Below are 10246 nucleotides of genomic sequence, written 5' to 3' on the forward strand. Positions count from 1 at the left end.
ATTTTAAATTTTCTGAGGAACCTTTATACTATTTTCCATAGTGGGTGGGCCAATTTATACTTCCACTACAGCTCCCATCCTCACTGTCTCTTGTTATTTCTTTTCTTCCTGACATTAGTCATTCTAGCAGGTATGAAGTGATGTCTCCTTGTGGCTTTAATTTGCATTTCCCTAATGATCAGTGATATTGAACATCATTTCATGTACCCGTTGGCCATCTGTATGTTATCTTTGGAAAAATGTTCAGATCTTCTAGTTTTTTATTTAGAGTGTTTAGTGGTTTTGTGTGTTCTGTTTGTTATTGAGTCGTATTAGTTTTTTATATAGTTTGGACGTTGTCCTCTTATTAGATACATGGTGCATAATATTTTCTCCCCATCAGTAGATTGCCTTTTTATATTGGTAATGTTTCCTTCATCCTGCAGAAGGTTTTTAGGTTGATGCTGTGCCACCTGTATACCCATAGCTATTATTTTTCATAGATTAATTGACTGTATGTCTGGGATTATTTCAAGCCTCCTTATTTTGTTCCATTTGTCTGTCAAATTCTATGCCAATATCACACTGTTTTGATTACTATAGCTCTGTAATATAGTTTAAAATCAAGGAGCATGATGTCTCTAACTTTGTTATTCTTTCTCAGGATTGCTTTGGCTATTAGAATTTTTTATGAATCTATCTTCAAATATTTATCAACAATTTCTATGGGCAAAAGACAGCTCTAAGTCTGAATATATATACTAGTGATATAAACATGTCTGCTCTCATGCAATGTATAATCTCCAACAATAAGTCCCACATTATAGTATTGGATTGAGTAAAAAGAGAAAAAATTTGGCATTCACCAATTATAATAAAGGAAAACATTAGAAAATTAAAATTAGTATAGAGATTACTTTCATGTGAAGAGTTAAATGAAGTGGGGTAATAGAGGGTTAATCCCCTTTCCTCTATCTTTTAGTATCCAAAAGGGTGTGGAAATGGTAGGAAAAATATTACAGATCTAAAAATTAAAAAAGGGCCTAACTTGGAAGATAGATTTTGTGAATTCTATTAATTCATTTATTCATTCTGCAAATAGTGAGTTCCTACTATGGGCCACACACACACACACACACACACACAGATTAATATGATATTCTCTAGATAAGAGAATGTACAATGTAACAATTATTTGAAAAGCACAAAATATAAAGAACATGGAAGGGCCACTTAATACAAGCAAGCATATGTCGTGATTTAAGAAAACTTGGGCACTTTGTAATTTAAGAGAACTTGAATGCATAAGAAAAAAATTCCAAGGACGATCACTGTGTAAAATAGATGTTGTACAGAAAAGAGACTATGTTTGAAGTAGAGATTCAACTCTGACAGCTGACTGTGAGTTTGGACACATGACATGAGTTCTCTGAGCCTCAATTTTCTCATACATATCAAGGAATGACATCTACTGCAAAGGGTTGTTGTAAGGATTTAAAATATAGGCCCAGAGTCTGATGCATACTAGATCTTCTATAAATGGTCACCAGAATTAAGACTGTATATGGAGTCTTTTAAATTCAAGTAAGAATAGTCAAGGATGTTCCAGATAAAGGAAAGCACAAATAACAAGGCTATAATAATAAAATGACTTTGTATGAGGTCTCCAGGTAACAACAGAGAAGGTGGTAAGCAGTGGGCAGAATAGAGAAGAGATTGGTAGAGAACAACTCTGGAGAAGTAAAATAATGAAGGACTGATAGGATATGATACAGAATCAGATTTTCGGTTACAAAAAATTTTCTTGGTAGCAACTGGAGTGTGAATTGGAGATGGAGCAATATGGCAGTAAGATCATATATAAAACATTTGGAGATAAGTATCCATTCCTCCTATGCACCAGCACAATAATGCATGATATTAATCCACAAATGAAGAGATATCTACCTTTAAATCCAGGAGGGAAATGATGAAGATTGACATAGTGGAAGCAAAGGGAAATGTGAACCACAGGTTTGGGAGAACCTTGGAAGTATGATTGACCGGAATATATAACCCCATGGATGTGAGATAGGAAGAACAGAGAAGGGTCAGTAAGATTCTCGACCTGCTAATTGAATCACTGGGTAGATTAGAGGCTGGCTAGTCCTCAGTGCAGAGCATAGTCTCTAGAGGAAGGCCTGCTTGGGTTCAAGTCCTAGCTTCATCATTTTGTAACTGACATAACTGGAGTAAGTAACTAACTCCTCTACTTACCAGTGTTACGCCTGCAGTAGATCAGGAGAGACTTGGAGTTCAGTCAAGTGGAGAGATTTTTCTAGAGTAAATTTTTATAATAAATAAAAAAGCTTGAGGCAGAAATATAAGCAAGGTGTTTGGGGAGGTTTGGCTGCTGTCCTGCCCAGTGCAGGAGCTACTAGCATGTTACATGTGGTTAATAAAACTTAAACTAAATTTTAAACATTTAGCTTTATGGTCCACTAGTTGTACTTTTAAGTGCTCAGTAGTCACGCGTATCTAGTGGCTACCATATCAGACAAAGACTGCACAAAATATTTTCTTCACAACAGATCAGTGGACAGTGCTGAGCTCCTTGAAGAAATTAGAACAATATTAGAACATTTTAAAGAAGGAGGAAGAAGGGTATTCTTGAACCTTTTAGGGTGAGACATGTGTTTGTTCTATGTGAGTGTTTACCAAATCCCTCTCTATTGAGGAGAAATTTAACCAAGAACATCATATCATTCAATTTTATTCCAGCTACCTGATAGTTTGTCCAAAAGGTTATTAAATAAAGTACTTATTTGATAGTAAGGAACAGTATTGATCAGCTCAAAAATCATAGTCTTTGACTCAGTACTGACCCTGCTATACCACATGTAAGAACCCAATTTTCCAGAAAGAACTACCATCCCCGAGCCCCTAACTCAATAACATACCCCAAAGGGTGCAGCCAACTCCATTCCTGATGTTAAGGATATGACATTGTACATCTTTCATTATGGAGGGACATGAAAGACATATATTCTAAGTTTAGATGTTTTTCTGCTCATTCTATTATACCAGCACAAACGTTCATAGACTTGCTGAATGACTGGTCCACTCTTCTGACATGATGATATCATCACCTTAAGGAAATTGCATTATGGAAAAAGCGAAGTGATTATGATTCATGGGCCTTATCAGTTAACTGATGATGATCAAGATGCAGCTAGCATTATAAAATAATGCAATTCCTATTAAAAATTTTCTGGCATAAGAATTCAAACTATTTTTAGGTTTGGATACCATCTTATGCTTAGAGGATGCGCTATATGGCCTGTATGTATGTCGTCTTTCTATCATACAAGAACTCATGTGTTCAGTTTCCTCGCATGGAGTTTGACATGTACCTGCCCCTAGGAAAGTAAATGACCCACTTGTTTTTTTTATGTAACTGAAACAATATCTCTACCAATTTAAAACTGATACTGCTACTTGGCCAGTTGAGGTTCTGCATGTCATTCAGTGAGAAATTCTAAATTTAAGTTTACAGAGTTGCCATGGGCAATGGATCTGTTTTAAGGAAAACTGGGTTACAATTCCCCCACTACAGGAATTCCAGCCCTGTGTATGCTTCTCTACATATTCTCTCTTTCATACTTTCTTTCACACTTATTACATTTTAACATCATAAAAAATTTACTTATTTAATAATATTTAGTGTTTGCTATACATTACTTCATTCTTCATTCATGTTAGTGACTTAGGGACAGGGAGATTTGATTTGCCCACCAAAGTATCCCACTTATAGAAAAGTGCCTAAAATATATGAGTTATTAAACAAATATATATTGAGTGAATTAAAGCTGAATGGAGCCAGAGACTCTCCTAATGTCACCTGTTTAGTGATAGAAGGTAATGAAAAAACACTATAATCCATTATAAATAGGATCACTATAAGGCTCAGATCTCACAAAAATATCCTGCATCTTCCTTACAAGTTGAAACCAATAACCATAGTCAAGGTTCTGGCTAAAGGTAAAAGTAATAATGAATGGGTCATAGGGTTAAAAAGTCATAAATAACAACTATGACCCCAAGACAGAAGATGGCTATGTCTGCAGAAAGAAAGGATGTTGTCTATGCTTGCATGTTTCCTTCTTTTCTCTCTTTCTTCCACGAGCATTTATAAGCCATTTTTATTGAGATGGGATAATAATAGGCTTAAGGAAATAGAAGATGTCACCTAGAAGTCTTAGACTTAGATACCTAGATTCTTGGAGTTGTGTACAGTAACTGATGAGATTTTGGATTGTTTGCTTTTCTGGAGGGGATTGGGTATGTTTGCAATCTTAAGGTTGGTTATGTCACAGGCAAGTATTATTTTTAGAGATGTAGTTTAGGTAGAAGGATATATGAGGAAATCTAACAGCCAAAGGAGTAATTTTGTTAACATTTCATAGTTTGAGCGACCATCAATGTTGAACTCTCCTTCTACTGGTAAAAAAAGGAAACAACATGTGATTGTTCTATTTCTCCCTATGGAAACAGCGAAAAGACACCTATCAGCAATAAAGGTATATAAAAGTACCTAAAGCTCAGCCTTGGATATTATATCTGAAATGAATGATGTAAAGAAATAAGATGGGTGATATTTATTAAAGTGGGCTCTGACTGTGACCATACATAGAAATATCCTATTTATTTTATTTAGTAAGTACACATATATGGGCCTTAATATGTGCCAAGTCCAGCTCTAAGTGTTTTGTATATATTAACTCATTTAGGAACTGGTAGTAATCACTGGTGCTCCTTGCCAAATATTCTGGGCTCAGTAAGACTGTACTCCCTGACGTCCTTCCTAAGCAAGTTATCAGTTTTGTTGTAAGTAGAGTGCAATGTAAGTAGAAATGATATGTGTCACTTTCAGGCCTACCAACACTCCAATCTGATACACTCCAGCCCTCTTTTAATGGCCATTTACAATGCTCCAGAGAATTTCTCTTCCTTCAGCCAGGATTTAGGAGTTGTGATGACAAAAATGTGGAGCTGTCACCTCGCCAACCGGTAATGAACATGTTCCACGAGCATAAAATGAATCTTTGTTTTTAAGTTAGTGATATTTGAAGGGGTTATTTGTTATCAGAGCATAGTTTGCCCTCACCTAAAACCAACCCTTATGACGTAGGTACTTGTTATTCCCATTTACAGAGAAAACTAAGCCACAGTGAAGTTAAGTAACCTAAATGAGCTCACACAGTAGGAAGCAGCAGACACAGAATTCAAACTCAGTAAAACTGGCTTCAGAGTCTATACTCCAACAGATAGGCTATGCTGCCTCCCTAGACTGTCATTTATAAAGGATAATTTCTGTTCTTTCTGATTTTTGGAATCCCGGAATGACTGTGTTCCTGTATGACTTCCAAGATTCTCCATTAGCTGCTCATTATTAGTGCAGGCCTTCCAATAAGCTCAACTTTTCTTTTTTAAAATAGAGTCGTTTTGGTGCTTATAAAGAAGAACCCTGAAAGGAATGTGTGTGTTTGTGTTTGTGTGTGTGTGTGTGCGCGCGTGCACGCGCACGCATGTGTGTTTATCTTAAAAGCAACAAGGATTTACTGAAGCAGTTTAAGCAAAGGAATCGCGTGATCCAGTTGTATTTAAAATAAGCCAGATGACCTTTATATATAGTCGCAATTAATTAAAAGTATATTAAAACAAATTGATTAAAAATAACAATGTTGATAGAATATCTCTAGGTGTCCAACAAATTGAGTCACAAATCTCAGAGAATTTTAAATATTTGGAAAACAATATAATAATGCTCTCCTCTCATTATAATGCTATCTTCAAATAAATCCCAATTCAGACACAGTATACTTTTTCCAATCCTCAGAAATGGTTTCTATAATGGTATGACCAAGGAAATATATTATTGAGCTACTTTTTATATAGAGCTACTTTTCTATTCACTACTGATTTTAAAGTGTTTTCAAAACCTCTGGTTAAACATTTGGAACTCTATTTTAAAGGTAACAAAAGAAGCTCTGAAAAACTAAGACTGGATTTAACATTTAATAAAACTGTCAATTGCTTTTCAAATTGGTAGCTGAAAAAATATTTAGACAGAAAATTGAAAGTTTTTATATCTATCATTGAAAAGTGGTGTTTACTTCCAGGATGTCTAAGGTACATGATATGTAATCATGTGGAGGCCTAAGGAAATTTTTGCTTACAGTGGCTTATATTCAATACTTATCTCCTAGAAGTGAGACAATGCATGTTGCCAACTTTTGTCTTTCATTGTTTCCATAATTGCCAGACTCTTTAAGTCAGATTTGAAGAATCTGAAAATAAAGCAAAATCACAATTTCACCCATGACACTTGAAAACTGCAGAAAGTTCTCTATTAATCGTATGTATTGAAACCTTGCTAAAGAATATAGGTCTAGATATTATCACACAAAATCAACAATAATTGTTAGTTTTTAGGGTTCCTACAGTGACTAGACATAAAATAGAAGGAACATAATTTTCATTTAGGTCATATAAAAGAGAAAAGCTATGCTTATAAAGCTCTTTTTTCCTTTTTTAATAGAAGAGTTGGGTATATCCATGTGTGCATGTTTATTTTGATTTGCTGTTATGAGTTGTTTTTATCACTATCATTCTGATTGCAATGACTTCTTTCTATGTGAATAGATAATATTAATAAATTTAGGGCCGTTGTTCCTACATAAAGTTTGCCAGAGGTCAATGCATTCTTTTCATAGAATGACATTTGCATATTTGTACTTAGGAAGAATGAATTAACATATGCAAATCCTATGGCTTTTTTTTTTTTTTTTTGGTCGATATGACCCTTTTGTCTTAATCTAGCTAGAGTGAGGTTTGTCCATTTGTTTAAGGTCTAATAAGATTGCTAAGCAAGGACCTTTGCCTAGCAAGTACTATTGGGAATAAAAACCAGGGATGCAGTGAATAAATTTTTGTCATTAACATTGCCTAGTCATGGTATAAATTTTTATCATAAGCTTTCTCCAGTGATGGAATGGAATGGTCAGAAACTTGCCTGCTGAAGGAAAACTGGAGGCTAGAAATGACCTTGGTTGGTTGGAGCATCAGCAAGCCTGGAAGCTTACATGCCTGGACCATTGAGACCTTGAAAGTATCAACTACTGGAATGGGGGACTGGGAAGCAGTCATGAAGCAGTGTGGTCTGGATATTACTTTTATTTTTTTTTTATTTTTTTATTTTTGGATATTACTTTTAGTACAATTTTAATGGGCATGGCTTGACTCCTCAAGTCGAGACCCTAAAACAATAAATTGACAGTGTTTATTTAGAATCCAGTATAAAACACCTAGGATAGGGACTAAGATGATTTCAACATTTGTGCACCATATTTCTCCCATAGTGAATATGAATAAACTGAGCTTTGATGTTTGTGCTGGAAATTTTACCATTATTAATCTCCTCATCTATCGAAATACTTACTATGTGATTATTACACAGACAAGAATGTAACAATGAAAGGAATAAGCATTAATTCCAAATTAAGGTTACCTCTGAAGTCTGTCAATTGTACATTTTCTTAGTCCCTTAAATGAGGAAAGAATAGTCCTCATAATTATATTATTTATTTACCTGAAAGAAACAGGAAGAGCTAAACATATGGTTTAGAATCACAATTAGATGGTTCCGTGCAGTGAGCTCAGTAATCCATGATAATTTGATACAAACTGACATTTGGCTAAAACTGTGACAAGGAAAAAAGCCAATTTTCTTTGGGAAATAAGTGAATAATCTCCTAGAATCCTGAGATTGGGGAAAAAATAGGAAGAACAGGATAAAATGTAGATTTGTGGTTGGCTATAAGCTCGTAAGTACTATAGCACTTTCCTTTCTCCAGATTTCCAGCAAGACTATAATTCACAGTGGCCCCTTGATCCCTTCTTTTTTTTTTTTTTTTTTTTTTTTTTTTGCCTCATGCACTTGTTTATTTTTCTTGAAAATGTCCCCAGTGACTGCAGACATTTTTCTTAACAGGTGATTTTTCAATGAAATGTCATTTTGGCTTTGTGAGTTTCCTTAGTGGCATGTACCAAATGACTCATTTCATTTGTGACCAGAGCCAAATTCAAATTTAATTTTCCAGAGGGGACAAGTTAATGTATAACCTATTGTGCCACCTGGCATCCTAAATTAAATTTCCTGAACTGTTTTTACTGAGAACAGAATCAGGTATAGGTTTTGTAAAGGCATTTTCAACTGTCAGCTGTGCCTTCAATCACTTTTATAGTTATATAATTAATCCATTTGTTATAATTAATAAATAATAAATACCCAGGATTCTTAATTTTGAAAATGACAGTTGGATTATTTAGTTCTATGGAACTGCAATGATGTATATGCTGAACATTTGAGAAATATGAAAACCTCTCATCTGAACTGCCATTATAAATCATATGCTAGATACTGTGCCTCATGAATGCTGTCATAGAGTGAAATGTTCATTAGAGTCAAACCCAAACCAGCTTAATTCCAAAGCTCATGTTCTTTCTACCACATAATGGTAGAGTTATAGGTGTTTTCAGATCCTGAGTCAGATTGAAATCCCAGGTCCACCATCTCTTAGCTGGGCAACTTTGGGAAGTAGTATGATCTCTCTGGGTTCCATCCGTAAAGTGGGAATGGCAGTGATGATAATAACAACCATAACACTGACCTCATTAAGTAATTATGAGAATTAAACAATTTTATTTATATGAAGAACCTCAGGCTCTCTGCTTATACCCATTTGACAAACAGCTGCATCTTCTTTTGCAGTGCCAGCTGTGTCCCCACGACGGTGAAGGTCAGAGTAGATGGATTTCACCATATGGGGCACCTGGTCAATAGGGCTGTTTTTACCCCCGCAAAGTGGATATTATCACCATCAGTGATTCCCTTTATTGATCTCAACTACTTGGTCTACATGTTCCAGTATGATTCTACCCATGACAAAGTCAACGGCACAGCCAAGGCTGAGAATGGGAAATTTGTCATCAAGAGGAAGTCCATCTCCATCTTCCAGGAGCAAGAATCCACCAACATCAAGTGGGTGATGCTAGTGTTGAGTATGTTGTGAAGTCCACTGGGGTCTTAACCACCATGGAGAAGGCTGAGGTTCACCTGAAGGATAGGGACAAAAGGGTCATCATCTCTGCCCTTTCTCCTGATGCCATGTTAGTGATGGGTTTGAACAATGAGAAGTATTACAACTTTGTCAGCAATGCCTCCTGTACCACCAACTGCTTAGCCTCTCTGGCTAAGGTCATCCATGACGACTTTGGCATTGTGGAGGGATTCATGACCAAAATCTAGGCCATCACTGCCACCCAGAAGACCAAGGACAGCACCTCTGGGGAGCTGTGGCATAATGGGCAAGGGGCTGCCCAGAATATCATCTCTGCTTCTATTGGCATTGCCAAGGTTATAGGCAAAGTCATCCCTGAGCTGAATGGGAAGCTCACTGGCCCGGCCTTCTAAGACCCTACTTCCAATATGTCAGTTGTTGATCTGACGTGCTGCCTGGAAAAGGTGCCAAATATAATAAAATCAGGAAGATGATGAAGCAGGCATTGGAGGGCCCCTCAGAGACATCCTAAGCTACACTGAGGACTGGGTTTTCTTCTGGGGCTTTGACAGTATACCCACCCGTTCTTCCACCTTCAATGCTGGGGCTGGCATTGCTCTCAATGACCACTTTGTCAAGCTTATTTCCTGGTATGGCAATGGGTTTGGCTACAGCAACCAGATGGTGGACCTTATGATCCACAATGGCCTCCAAGGAGTAAGAGCCTCCTGGACCTCCAGCTCCAGTGAGACCAACAAGAAGAGAGAGAGGTCCTCAGGTGCTAGGGAGTCCTTGTCCCAACTCTCATCCCCTAACACACTGAGAATCTCATGACTTCTACACAGTTTCCATCCCAGACCCTCTGAAGGAGGGGAGGGGCTTGGGGATCCCTAGTTTGTCAAGTACTATCAATAAAGTATACTGTACTAAAAAAAAAAAAACCCTTCAAACTGTACTTACACATAGCGAGTATTCAAAAAACATCATGTACTACTATTAGTTGTTAAAGTCTTCACATTTATAGTACCTTAGCATGATAGCTAATCGATCCATAATACTCAATTCCCACTCACTACTATATTTCTTTCTCCTTTTCTTCCTTTTTTGCCTCATTTCTTCTGACTGTGGTCGGTAAATAATAATGGTGAAATATTTATAAATAAAGA

The 10246-nt window shown here is 36.4% G+C and overlaps 1 pseudogene; it reads left to right on the forward strand.

Annotated features, from left to right (window-relative positions):
- Positions 1–7060: 7060 nt before the first annotated feature.
- LOC140594106 (glyceraldehyde-3-phosphate dehydrogenase-like) lies at positions 7061–9914 on the forward strand (annotated as a pseudogene).
- Positions 9915–10246: the final 332 nt, after the last annotated feature.

Source organism: Vulpes vulpes, chromosome 10 (genome assembly GCF_048418805.1).
Source record: "Vulpes vulpes isolate BD-2025 chromosome 10, VulVul3, whole genome shotgun sequence".
NCBI classification, from domain to species: domain Eukaryota; kingdom Metazoa; phylum Chordata; class Mammalia; order Carnivora; family Canidae; genus Vulpes; species Vulpes vulpes.